Source organism: Patagioenas fasciata, chromosome 9 (assembly GCF_037038585.1).
Source record: "Patagioenas fasciata isolate bPatFas1 chromosome 9, bPatFas1.hap1, whole genome shotgun sequence".
In the NCBI taxonomy this organism is placed as follows: domain Eukaryota; kingdom Metazoa; phylum Chordata; class Aves; order Columbiformes; family Columbidae; genus Patagioenas; species Patagioenas fasciata.
This window is the reverse complement of record NC_092528.1, coordinates 22,005,081-22,017,891: the sequence shown is the minus strand read 5'-3', so window position 1 is coordinate 22,017,891 and position 12,811 is coordinate 22,005,081.

Sequence of the window (12,811 nt, the reverse complement as noted above, 5' to 3'; positions counted from 1 at the left end):
AATGTGTTGATAATCCAGCGCATGCAGTAGGTTTTTACTATTATATTTTACTTCCTGTTACTGCAGTCTAAAAAATAAAGTCACTGAGCTAATTAAATTATATAAGGAAGACATCAAGAACCAGTATTAAAAGAAAATTGGTTTTGACTACAGTCTGTATTTATGCTGAAGTAATGATGAGTAATATGATTCAGGTTTCATTTGTTCAAAGTCCACAAGATAACATGCATGCTCAGCAAAAGAAAAATATACATCCAGGCAACAGACTACCATGTGAAAGTAATTTCACACTGAATGACAACATATGCAGCTTGTTTTTTCACGTTGGGTGAACTGGCTCACCAGAAGGCTTGGCTGGTCTTCCTATTTTTGTCAGTAGCAGCACAGGAAAGTAAGCAAAATAAAAGTTTGATGTCATTCTAAAAGCAAAGAGATGCACTAGATAATGCAAGCTGTACGTGCAGTGTGAATTCTGGCACAATGAAAAGAAACTGCAAAATCATTTCACTGAAATTTTAATGAACTTAAATGAGAACACTGCTGTTTAATGGACTTTATGCAATGGTCTGAAGCTCATCCATTCACAGTACAGCTTTTCACGGGCTTGGCTCAGTTTGGTAATTTTCATTATCACTTCCCATCTACCTCTTTTCGCTGCTGCTATGGATGCAGCTGATCAAAAATAACCTGGCTTGTGCTTGACTTTGTTCCAAGTCAGGAAGTGAAATTCACTGAGCACCAGAGAGGGACCTCTGTGGTAATATGAAATCATGGTGAAGTAATGGTGTGGAAGTAATACTATGTGTATCACACATAGTATTAGCTTCAGATATCCAAGCCTAGAAGTTCTCCAAGTGTTGAGTTATATCCTTCCTATCGCTGTTGTTACCCACACAAACCCGAATTAATAATTTCTGTCTTCTAAATACTTCCAATGGAAACCACGAAATTAAAGTATTGGTTTTTTCTCTACCGCTGATCCAGTTTTGGTCCTGGTTTGATCCTCAGACAAGTCTAGACTACCTTTGGTTTGACTTGACCCCAGGGCCAACTTTCAGTGTCAGAGCTGTGTAAAGAGACATCCACATTTCTAGTGCTGGACTGGGCCAGAGCAGGGTTTCAGGTAATGTGATGTGATATCAATTATGAGCTACTCCTTGCAAACATCAAAATGTACATGTTTAATCCCTGGTTCTGAGTATTAGTATTTAATTTCTTAAAGTCAGGGCCTACTATCAAAAAAAAGCAATGTCATCCTGAGCAAGATTTGCAAGAGACAGTGAGCAGTGTCCACGTTGCTCTCATAAGTATGTGATCTGAGGTATAGGAATTTAGTGCTACATGACATCAAAAACCAGAACAATAGCACTTAAACAAAGGTGTATCTGGAGTAGCAGAGGACTGCATATCAATCCAAATGAAGAAATGCAGAATGGAAGAGTGAAGGGGGGAACTCACAGGTAGGATGAAGTTAGTAATGCATCTGTGGGAAACTAAGCAAACACCCTGAAAATCTTATTCCTGTTCCTATAGGATTAACTGTTAAAATCTAAAGAACAAAATGATTCATTTCAAGAAGAGATCAGTTGTGAGCTCAATGTACTCTGCTGTCAAGAGTTCCATAAGCAGGTTTCTGTCTTGCCACATTTTATTTTTTGAAGGCCCCAATACAGCAAAGTACTTAGGTAGGTATTTTATTTAGTACCTGAATGGAAGGGATATAAGAATGACTTTAAATAGTTGGCTTAATTTGTGCTCTTCAAAAAAGGAAGGAGTTTAAAATAAAGTTTTCTGCTAATTAGTTGGCAGAACAATAATGTAAAACATTCTGTACTCACATATGTTTAGGTTCCTCTGAAAAGTCCCACCTGCAGGGCAACAGGTATATATTTTATATATATATAAACTGCACATATATGTATTTGTTGTATATATTATTATTATATATAAATAAACTGCAGAGCTAAAATAAACATTTCACAGATGAAGTAATAAGAATGTTTATATGTCAATATCAGGATCTCAACATGACTTGTTCTGCCCAAATGGATTGTATTCAACTCCCTCAAAAAAATAAGGGGAACCTTTTCGATTACTTTAGTCATATGCACTGACTTTAAGAAATCAAATACTAATATCGGAATAAGGGATTAAACATGTACATTTTGATGTTTGCAGGACATAGCTAGTCATTGATACCACATAAATATACATTACTTCAACCCCTGCTCTCTTGTTAGATACAATGAGACCGTATGGAACAGATATTATTTCAATGAAATGAGTTATCAAGAAGTTAAAATAGTTCTGTGGCTTTTGTGATTGCTCTCTTAACTGAGATGACCTTCCTCTGGTACGTGTGTTCCAGTTGTATCACAAATGCCATTGAAGAGGGTGGGATAAAATCTGGACTCTTGCCTTTTTCTTTTTTCCATCTTTCTAAAAATACCGTTCCATTAATAGCAGAGTATTTTCCCAGACTGCATATCTGTTGAGATGAAAAAGGGAACTCATGAAGCTACTTTGGTGATAAAGTAGACAGTTCTAATAAATGCAACAAAACTGTCCATCCTTTTGATCTCATCAATAATATTATTGCACGAGTGCTCAGGACATAGTGTCTCTGGCGTAACTTCCACAGCTGGTTTTTTCAGTTGTTTGATACCCTGATGCCAAACACTGTCTTGTGTATTAAGACACTGCAGTTCTGATTTCACCAGTGATTTGTTGCCACAAGACTCATCATCTGAGTCCTAAAAACTGAGGGTGCTTTAATCCACTCTTTCCAAAAGAGTCCATGCTGCTTGCTCTGATCCGACTGGGTGGAATTACACCTCCAGCCCTGGGCTTTGCCTTCTGGGCTGAACTGGTACTTGGGAACAGAGCCCCTCTGCTCAATGGTTAAAATGCTGCTTGAGAAAGCAGGGAAGAAGTGGCTAATTGTGGGAAAACAAATACATTGGAGCCATCACAAGGAGAGGCTGAGGAGGACTAATGCAAAGGAAATAGCAAGGAAAAGAAATAGAAACGAGGAGGAGACAAATGATAAAAAAGGGAAAAGTCAAGAACAGCAAGAGAAGAGCAGCATAAGAAAGAAAGGTTCAAAATATAGGCTTAGATGAAGAAAGAAAGAAGTTTGATGAATGAAAAAGATAAGGGAAGAAGAGGAAGATAGAAAAAATGGGTCATAAATACAGAAAGCCAAGAGAGGAAGGCAGTTCTAGGGAATACATGAAAACACATGATTGTCACCTCTGACATTCACATGCTTTTTCCACTAAAAAAGAACAGAAGAAGAGACTGTAGAAGGCATCAACGATGCAAACCCACAGGACTAATTGATATCTAACCTAGTGTCCACTAGTATTGGGGAAATCCAAGTCCAAATCTATTTCTTGCCGACTTGGAGCAGGATTTGCCTGCAGTTCTTCTCCTGTCCAGGCTGTGTGATCCTGTCTGTCCTGTGTGATGTTGCTTCACATCGAGATCCTGGACGAAGCTCTCAATGCAGGAGCGTTTGCATGGGCAGCAGCACGGCCACATAGCACAGCGTGGCACCCAGGCTGAGATTCTCTGCATGTTGCAGGGTACTCAGCCTCCAGGGAATGCCAAGCAAGGGTGGGCAAAGCATTTCCAGTGCCCGAGTAGCTTGTTCTGACATCCTTATGCATGAATATGTCGTGAAGTACAGATGTAATTCAGTTGTTTTCTGTTGAAGCTGTTCCACTTCCCAGCAATACTTCAGTGCTCACAAAGCTACAGAGAGTGTGAGAAGGACAGTTTAGATTTTGAGCCAGTAAATTCTTGCATACTGATAACAATCACAAATACAATGGCCTTTCCTGTATAAAATAGAAGTATCCTTATCCAAATCAGTTTGCAGGACTGGAAACTTTGAAAAAATTCACAAGTTCCAATTTATGGAACCATTTTGAACAACTTTTAATTCACATGCCAAATGTTTTAAGAATTGAATATTTTCATCATTAAATGACATTTGATTTTAATTTAAAATATGTTTTAAAAATGTGTGACAATAAAGTCTGATGTCTTAGCTACTCGTAATTGTTCCTGTGAGAAAATAAAGTCTCAAATACCCTAAATTCCACACTCTGGAGCAATTTAGGTCTCCTTAGAGATCACAGTTTGAACTACAAATGCATTAAGGGCTGCATCCTGCTGTAGCTGAAATCCTTCCTAAGTCTACTTCTGCTTTTCAATCTCTCTAATTTTCCATTAGATCAAGAGTCACACATTTTTGTTGGCAGTAAAGCAATTCCAATTTGAACTGCCTTCTGTCTTCAATAGGAATTTTCCCAAAGTACAGAAACAAAAATGTAAAACTTTGCTGTGTTTCATTACTTTCATTCTTTTGAACATTGCTTCTCTGAAAGCTCTGTGTGAAATTATTAGAAGACAGGTTTTGAAATGCTTGTGAAAGTAGATGCATATATGGGACTCAAAGGGCCTTATTTAAAAAAGAAATTTGCCAGTTACCCAGATCTCTGGTTGGTTATGCCCATTCACGGATACAGAATCCATCATTCGTATGATTATTTTTACATCTGAACTTTTTTTTTTTAATACCAGATAGACTTGAAACTTTCAGGGTCATTTGCCCAGCATGTAGTTGAATGTCCTGTGCTATAGATTCCAATTAGCAAGACCATGTTCAATGGTCCTACACCACCAATGCTGTCTAACTGCTTTCCACTTGGCTTTATATGTTTCTTCTTTGTTGCAGCTGCAACCAGGTCTATCTACCCTTTGATAGAAAAATTTCAATTACCCCAGGGAGAAGCTTTCAGCTTTATTAAGCATTGAAGTCTACACATTTGTTCTTCTGTTGAAGAGCAGTTCAAAAGGAGAGTTTCTGAGGAAGTAATCTGATAAATTAGGATAAATCTTGTGGACTTTCACTGCTCATGTTTTTTTCTGTAACCTGAGCCTAAGAATCTGCCAACCCAATGTACGGTTAAGCATTTCTTTAACACTTTTAGCACCTGACAGATGTTTCTTATACTTTACAAGTAAATGGCTCTTCAGTGTTTTTGGAGACTGCTGTGCTCTCAGCATAAAATTGATGTCACAGAAGGCTGAGTAGCTGTGCTCTAGCCTTGATAGATACCGATAGAAAACTGTTCCCATCTGGTAGCTTTATATTGGCCTCTGAGTAAACTAATGGTTTCCTTTCTTAGATGACAGGTGTCAACTCATCACCTCCTTGTTGCTAAGAGTAACCTTAGTTATCTAAGAAAAAGCAAGGACTGCGTACACCAGATCTCTTGTCTGCCCTCACTTTGTTGTGAGTGGCCTCTGAGGGGAGTGGGGTGGCCAAGTGACGTGGAGGAACGCTGGCAATAGCCTTGCTGTGAGTCACATCGCTTCGCAGACAAAGAAAAGGAGCTTCTCTTCCTAATGGCTTGTATTTTACTTCATTGGTGGGTTCATTTACGTGAGTAAATAAGGCTGTCATTTATGCTTTTTCATGTTTGAAAATTGCACAAAAGTTTCATGTCAGTGGTTTGAAATTGAATCTTTCATTATTGTCTCTATCTTGCAAATTAATTTATTACTGTATTTGAAGTCTAAATGCCTCTTGAGAGAGCTGAACATAAAGTCTAACAATCTACCCATAAAGAGCAAACACGAGTTACACATTTAAAGAAGATAATCTTTCAGTTGTATGGAAATCCTGTCACTCTTGCTTTTCTGTTTAAGCTTCATATAATAAAGCCTTTCATTCTGTTTTCAGAAAAGTTTTGGTTCTTCCTCACTCATCCCTGTTCTGTGTGGCAGAGAAAAATGGCACGTTAAATTGAGTCTGTGAAAGGGCATGCAACGACATGAAATTAATGTCACCAAAGTAGAAGAACATTAGAGTTCTTGCAGAGAATACATGTTTCTAGAAATCCTCACTGAAGAACGAGGAGGAAACAACCAACCATGGACAGAGCCCTCCAAACCCACAATGCCACTGAGTCTCAAGCTACACTATGCCTTTTGTGGAGTACTAGTAAGTAACAGCCACTATCAGTTTCAAACACAGGTAGTAGAATTTACATAAGCAAATCTCATCTGGCTAAATACTGCCCTATAAATATACATATTATAATCTGTTATTAACATGCAAGATTATATTGTCATAATACATCAAAATATTACAACCAAGGATTTTGAACGAATTATCGTTCTTCATCCCATCGTAAGGCCCGTATGCCACCTCTATCTCTCTTACAAGACATGTATGTCCTCTACTGGCCCTCTGGACAGAGGCATTTCACAACAAATACTTCCACTAAAACCAAATTAAAATTGAAAAAAAGAAAGAAAATAAAATCCCCAAACTGTTTTCTGTCTCTTAGGAAAACAGGATTTCATGATGCAATAAACATATTAAGAGAGAGTAAAAATAATTAAGATTACAGAAATTAATTCTATATCAAATCCACAGAAGGGCTTCTGTTGACATCAAAGCTTTGGCGTCTCTTTGATAATGAGATTACACATAATACTTGAATTTCTACATATTCTTCTCTGCAAAGTAGATGCATTACCACCCTCTGCCAGTGATTCTGGACAAAATTCAACCAGTTTAAAGCAAGGGTTATAATTTTTGATCCATTAGGTTTGAAAAAACAGCAACCCAAGACCTGACACCATCACTGTGGAGTTGAAACTGTACCTAGAGCTTGTGTTTCCAGTATTTCACCATGTCACGCATATATAATATTTGAGGCTTTCACTTCCGGTCAGTCAAGACCTCTGCCTTTCAAATTTCAACTTGTATCATCTATCCAGCTTCATTCAATACATATCTACACACGTAACTACATGAAACTTCATAAACAATTCTGTTGACAGGACAAAAAAGTGGAATAATTGCTGTCTCACTCTCTCACCTGTTTGAATCTGGAAAAAATAGCTATAGTACAATGGAGTTAGAAGGCAGTAGATAAGACTGAACAGAAGGAAAAGGTTGTTTATGGAAAAACATATCTCTGCCTAACCCCTTATCAGAATAGAAATAGCATCATAAACAAATAATCTTACTTTGATACTCTGCATTTTCTGAATAGCCTGGTAATGTAGTCTGGTCCCACTTTGACATGTAACCTTTTAAGAGGAGACTTGGTAAGATATGAGGGAGCTCAGTCCTACCAAAGCTGCATTGGGCTCAGGTGCCAAGTCACTATGCCCAAGTTCAAGGTATATGTTGCTGAATCGGTCATTGCTAATACTGATGTTTACAGCATTAAAAGAGAGAAAGTACTGGAGGAAAGTCTTGCAGGTGCCAGACAGAGAGACGTCTGTATTAAGATGTATGCTGAATTGTTACTTTGTAGATATCGGCAAAACCAAACTAAGAATCTGCATGCTCAACTGAGAACGTTACTGGTGTAGCTTGTCTGTGCTTCAAAGATAAGAGTTGCTTTCAGCTTGAAATGTTGAGATTTTTTCCTCGTAGGTTTGAGCTCTTCAGTTCAAAACATACTGCTCAAACTTGGTTACTAAACAAGCAATGAATTTTTTGACGTCTACATCAGTGTAAGATCTACTGAATTTTCTAGGATTTGGGGTGACTCAGTGCTGCCTGTGTGCATCAAGAGGAAAGGTTTTTCTAAAAAGTATTTAAAATCCACTAAGTGGAAACCATGATGCTCATTAATTCTAAACTCAAGCTGTGAAGTTCATCAGAACACAAGCTTAAGGTCATCATCTCAGTCAGGGTACATCTGAACTGTAACTGGAGAAGACCAACTCTTCTCCATATGTGAAAACACTACAGCTCCTGGTGGTCTAGCAGACAGCTCTGATGCTGGAATTGGTCCATGAGTTATCCCCACCTTAGCTCCAGCCTTTCCCCTGCCCTGCTCAGACCTTTTGTCTGCTTCTTCCTCCTCCCCTCTGCAGCAGCCTTCTACAGATACAGAAAATGAGGTCTAGTGGCAGGGGCTTTCACGGGAAATGAAAGCTGACCAGTTGGTGAAGAGGAAAAGTGTCGCTTCTGACACAGTGGAAGTGACGGAAAACTCTTGAGATGAGCCCAGTGCTGCAGAGGCTGAACATGCAGAGGCTGGGGGCTGCTGGGGCAGGTCGGAGAGGGCAGGAGCTGCTGCTGGTGCGGCAGTGAGGGGGGTTTGTGGTACAGAAGAGGATGAGAGCTGCTGGCTGGGAGCTGCAGCGGGAGGAGGGCGTGTATGTTACAGGGCTGTGTTAAGCAGACATCCAGCTCTTCCAGCTACTGAGGCTGCACATCTCTGCTTTGTGTTATCAGACAACAGCAAAAAGCAGGTGAAGAAGACTTCAAATGAGCAGAACAGCTCTGTCAGAAACTTTGTGCTGATCAGTAAGGCAAATGATTTGTTTGAGTACAGTGCTTTCTCCTCCTCATGCAATGATTTATAATTTGTAGTAACATTTATTTCATGGACCTCTAATGAAAGATCCTGTTGTAATAATCTATACCAGGGAACAGTTTAGATTGCCTGCACAGAAGCTACATAACCTTCACATGCTGTTAAGCAAGTATCTCTTTATTAATCAAATATTAGTTGGAGAATTTCCCTCCTCCTAGTCACACTTCCAAGGCACTAATGTTAAAGAAGGTCATCAGACACAGATTGAGATGCTGGTGAATCTCTTCCTTTAGGATATATGGTTACCCAGTGTAACCTACAGTGGGATACTGAACTGGGGATGGCAGTGTGTTAGAAATCATAGGACAGATCTACAAAGCATAAGAAAACAAAAAATTCAACAAGTGCTGGATAAGACTTCCAAGAAGGCAGGTTCTGCTGCAAGAATTCTGCAACTATCTCAGCCAGAGCTCTTCAGCATCTTCAGTGATCATCTCATTACAGTAAATTAAGACACCTCAATGCTTGATAATTATAGTACTTCACAAAGCAAGGAGTAATTTATGTCTCCCTGGCTAACGATGGTACCTCACAGGCTGAGAGGACCACTTCAATGAAGTGGCATTGTGTAAGTGAGCTGGGCACTCGTGCACATGCAGAAAATGTTTGTGTGTTAGTGCATTTTTTCCTCTCCAAAGAAAACATACATTCTGTAGCCTTGTTGTATCATTCCTCTTGTTGCATTACTCCACTTCAAGATGTTCTTTCTAGAAGATGTCTTCAGTCCTTTCTCCATATAACTGAAGAGTAGGTCAGACAGTAGGTAAGTCTGTTATAGTCTGAGGCACAAGAACTCTCCTCAAAAGAAATTTTCAAAGTCACTACAATGAAAAGGAAATAAACAAAACAACAAACCTGCTGATTAGCGTCTTGCAATACTTAGCTGCTATTCAGCTGACATTAAATGGCAGACAGAAAATAACACTACTATATTACTATATATATTAATATTACTATGAGAAGGCAGCAGCGGTCCTCACCCTCATCCCATCAGCAACATTACCTGGCACCAGCTAATGGGATCTCTACTATCAAGAGTTGTCCGAGCCTTAAAAGAATCCATTCAAAGCAGAGAAGGACCACAGAGATATTACCAAGGTGAAGGATACAATGCACTTACTTTCACTGTGTTTTTTCATGCCACAGTGATAAGTTAAGTTCAACAGGAATCTCATTTTAATAGGAAAAAATACTATTTCCATGAAATCACTATCTCCCTGAAACATCCCCCCAAGCAGGTACTTGTACCTACAGGACAAGTGGCAAAGCTTTGCCAAATCCTCAGAAAACTCTGAGCATCACACATCACTGGCTGGCAAGCAGTGAAGTTACACAGGACTGCGGAAGATGTAAAACCTGTGGCACGCTTCACAGCAGCACCTGGTATTCACCAGAAAATAGAAACCTCAGCACATGTAATTGCAGAGCTCCAGCTCTGCCTGTGCAGCCCGGTGCATGGGCTGCCTGCTGCATTGTGAAGAAGCCGGTAGTGAAGCACAGCGCCAGCACCACCTCTTGGATCATTTCACTTCTTCTTCCAGGAGACCATAAGAACAGAGGACTTGCATTTTGGTGGTTTTTTTTTGTAATCTTCAATATTTATTTTTCTTTTATCTACTTTTATCCTTGCTTTTCCTTGGTGAGAGGCATCCAAAATATTTTTGATTTAGTTTTATGATTTGAGAAAGCCATAGGCTGGTTCATTATAAGTAACTGGAGTTTATCTGGGAAAAGTGCCAGAAAACTTTGTAACAGTTATAAGCATTCTGAAACAATAGTCTGATTAGCTTACTTTTGAGAAAAGGAAGGTATTAGCCACCACAGAGGAACTGAAAGGAGACCATCATATCTTAGAAAGTTTTGTTCAGGTGCTAAGGCTTTTTTCTTTTCATTTCCCTATCAAAACATTAACCAATTCTGAATAACAGATACAGCAAATGAATTCAAAGAGCTCATAATGAATTATTTGGAGTTTACAGTCAGTCTTTGGAACTGATGATCTGATGATTTAATTCTAATCCAATATATCAATAGCTAACAAACATCTATTTATATAACAAAACACTTCAGTTAGTAATCACTCAGTAAGTGGACTGCCTTAACTTCCACTTTAGCTTAATACTGGTGATACCAGCTCAACTATAGTTTCTTGCTTTCATTTTTTTCTGTAGAAAGATTTAATAATTTTTAAAACAAAATAATAATTTAATTACATATATATACATATATATATTTAGTAAGCAGCACAGACAAAGAACATTTCCATAATGAGTGAATATTAAGCGATCATGGAAAAACCTGACAGGCCCCCAATTAGCGTTTGGGTCTCTTACATAGTCCTATTCATAGATCACACTAACAGACCACAGTCGGCCATCTCACTCACCACACAGATTTGTACCTTTGAAGAAGACACACTCACAAAAATACCCCAAAGGATTCAGCTCCATAATGTGACCCTACCAGGGCACTGGGCAATAATTTGTTTCTGACAAAATGTGCTCCTAACACAATTAAAACTGGACCAGGCGATACCCTGCTTAGCCCTCAAGAAACCTTTGAGACTGAGGACAATACAGCAGCCAGCTGGAGAAAGTGAGTGCCCCATTTTCCATAAGTCCATTCTCTACCTCAGCAGCAAACTCATTTCCCTCCCAAATACACTGGATTTCCCTTAATATTCAGTGTTTACACTTAGTGATGCATTACACTGCCTATCACACAGTCCCTTGTGGGTATTTGCTCTTTGGCCATAACAGCGGTAAAAATACACATGGTAGACACCCCCAACGATATGTACAACAAACTTGCTATACTTAAATAATTCTCTGTAGAATTTTATGTAACCTCACCTGGCAGGTAATGATTTGAACATGAAGGTGTTCCTGGACTGCTTGAGCTTTTCATCCAGTTGGGACCTTGTCTCCATCAGGAGAGGAAAAAGCAAAGGAGCTGAGGTTATGTGGTTCCACCTCCAGATCTGCCTTCTGCTAGGCTGGCACCTGTCGTGCTTTCTGTTCAAACAATAATCAAAATGGGGTTTACCAAAACTTTGTATAATCTAAAGCAAATGCCTTCTTTTCACTTCAAAGTCCTTTAGCTAGACTTATGCATAGGCAGTCCTTCTGAACTGATGCATGCAAAAACTTTAAAGACAGACTACATGATGTGGTTATTGATATTGCCTTCTCTTGCAAAGGCTGGAATTCTCCTAACACACAAAAGCAAGATCCATGCCAGGTATACACAGGCACAGATTTTTAAGGATCAGTATCCTACACCCAGCTGGAAAGGTACTATCATTTATGTTTTCTGCACATCAGTTCCCCATTAGTAAAACCCGGAATGTTCTAAGACTGCTAAGCTGTAGCCTGACTTCAGAAGTGATTTATCTCTAATTGTATATGATAAATTTAACAGTTATTGTGATTTTTTTTCTTCTTTTGTGGTGGAGAAGTGCTTACAGTAAATCTGCATTTCAACCTCTGCAACTTCAACCTCCAAAAACCTGAAGGGGCTGCAAATTCAGACACAGCATGAATACAAGGAATCTTATTTTTCCGTATCTTGTGATGTTGCTGCCATCTAGAGTACAAAAGTATTATTGCGTAAAAAAAAACCCTCAAAACACCAGCAACATTTAATTAATAGATTCTGCATTAACAGTGAGCAAGTATAATCATAACAATACATTTTTCTCTATTTTGTTCCACTGCTGCCACCTAGAGTTATAAAACAAGTATATTATTTTTCTAACTACAGCTGTTTAATTAGTGCTTATTTACATTCATGGGTGACACCTTACTTTTCCACAATTTTCTCATTGCTTTTGTCTGTCTCTTTGTCCCGAATGTCAGAATAACTCAAGTATTTCATCTTATGTTCCCTTTAAAAAAAAAAAAAAATCAAGTGGTTAAGCCAAATAATTAACCTGTTGTGATTTTAGGTTTTAAAAGGTGATATTTAAATAAGAAAATATCTTAGGTCAACCTGACATATTTTTCTGGTTGCAGGACATCATTCATAATCAAAATTGGTCTTAATATTCACATGAGACCCCCTAATCAGAATTAATAGGGATAAAACTAAGCTGCCATTGTCATTAACAACAACAGATGGCTGCTGTTACTCCTGTAAAAAAAAAAAACCAAGGATTTTACAGAACCTTTTTTTTTTTTTGGTGTGTGTGTCATAGAAAGCAACATCCATGCCTTGGGGACTGTAAAACAATCAATAAAAGAAAATAACGAATAATAGGTTACCAATTCTGCAGTCACTAGTGCATGTGACCTCCTTGTATATTTGAAGGTTCAAAAGAAGTCTCCTTTGATGCCTAGTAGGTAACTACAGAAATTCCTGGAAGAAATCCTAGGCATTCTTGTTCTTTTAGC